The following is a 2,069-nucleotide window of genomic DNA, read 5'->3' as shown; positions in this document are numbered from 1 at the left end:
GGAGCAGGTTGGAAATGGCAAGAACAGCTGAACAAAGGGCATACAAAAGTCAGAATCAATCCTTAGCAGTTTGATTATGAGCATGCATGAGTGTACACACTTGCAGGTATATACACGTGTATTTTCACTTTTGCACGTGAAGGCTTTTGTTGCTCAGTTTTGACATCTGATAGGCATACATCAAAGGAAGCTGAAAACCTTAGCTACAGAGCTATGTAGCTATAGAGCTACAGAGCTCTATGTACAAATACCTCCATTTTGGCACTCGCATACACGGATCAGTGCCCTCAAAGAAGCCTTGCACTACAGTTCACAAACCTTTCAAAGCCTCCAGCATAAATATACTTGATGTTGGTGCTTTCTTCCCTCTTCATGCTTTAGAAAGAGAGGGAGCACATTTCTGACTTCACAGCTTGGCTGCTTCTTGTCTCCCTAAAGCACCACTTGCTTGTAGAGCCAGGAACAGAGGCCATTCATAAATCCTTTACAGACAGTGACTCCAAATCTGCAAAGATAACAGGAAAGAGCACTCAGAAAATCTTAATTACTGGCAGTCATCCTCCAGAGAAATATTTCCCAGCCACCCCACAACAGAACTGTCTGGCAGACAGGCTTTAATCATCAGTAAGTATCACAGGTCCTTCAGAAAGGAATTGCATATAGTTTTGACTACACAGTCATTCCCGATAGCATACATACTTCACAGGTTGATAGATGAAACCTTTATCTCTGTAGCACAAAATAAAGTCTCTCTGAATTTGTTTCACCCCTTTCATTACTGCCGGAAAAGAAATTTATTTCTCAGGAATGTGCTTGGACTGCCTGATTTATTTAAGAGAAAACAATTACTGTAATAATAAAATATTCTACGTAAAACTAATTGTGTTTCCGTTGTATTGATTTCAGCAAAAGTTTTGCTATTAAGAGACTGGCAGCAAGAAAAACTGGTTATCTCAATCTGTAAAACTCAGTGGGATCAGTGGTACAGGAGAGAAGGGGGCATAAAACATTCCCTTTAATAGTTAATGATAATAAATTTAATGGTTTAATGGTAATAAATTGAGGCACATATAATATAATATAGTGCATCTATAGTTTATAGATGGCTCCTCTCCCATGGGGCAGAGTCATTTCATTGCCTCTAAAAGGAGTCTTTTGTTCACCCTTTGACCTTACAGATCATGAAGCAGTGAAATAAAACTTAGTTCTGTTCATCTTAAACAAAATATCTTTGTTTTCTGGAGTGTTTTTTACAGCCCTCAAGGGAGGGGGTGTTTTCTTTGTGGGTTTTTTTGTTTTTGTTTTTGTTTTTCTGTTTTTTGTTTGGTTTTTTTTGTTGGTTGGTTGGTTGGGATTTTGTTTGGTTTTGGTTGGTTTTTATGTTTGTTTGTTTGCTTGCTTGCTTGTTTGGAAGCAACTGCTGAAACAGACATAAATTCCCTGGCTGGATTGTTCTATTGGCAATTTTCATATTGATTAGATTTTTGCTTTCAGATTTAATTGCTAAACTTGCCTGAAGGCTCTCAAGGTGCTGATGCCTGATGGCAGTCTCAAGGCGTAAAAATACTACAGAGTCCTAGAAACACTTATGAATTTCAGCAAAAAATAGTGCTGCACATCAGACTCATCAGATGAGGCAAAGTCTTCTCTGGCAAAGATCTGCCTTTCGTAGCTCTCCAGGATCAGTGTCACAGAGACACACCAGCTCAGCCTGCGGAGCCCAGCTTCCACATGACTAGCAGGGTATGAGGAAATGTTCAGCAAGCTGGTTTGGAAGCATGGAAAACATTAGGTGTGTGGCATCCTGTGAGATATAGGGTAAATGGGTGACTACAGGTGGCACATGGGTCAACAGATTAACTCTCAATTTCTTTCTGTTCCACAAAGACTGTTAGTCACAGAAGAAATGCTCCTCCAATTAAAGATCACAGTAGACAGAATAATAGTTCTTAGTTTGAGCATGCATCTTACTGTCACTAATAGCACATTAATCAGTTCAGAGATTAGACCGTGCCTTATGAATAAACGGTGTTCATGGGTCAGAATAGAAGAAATATTTTCCCAAATGT

This window comes from Coturnix japonica, chromosome 1 (assembly GCF_054131305.1).
Source record: "Coturnix japonica strain WE chromosome 1, WE-NBRP24, whole genome shotgun sequence".
Lineage (NCBI taxonomy): Eukaryota > Metazoa > Chordata > Aves > Galliformes > Phasianidae > Coturnix > Coturnix japonica.
This window is presented reverse-complemented; position numbering follows the sequence as displayed.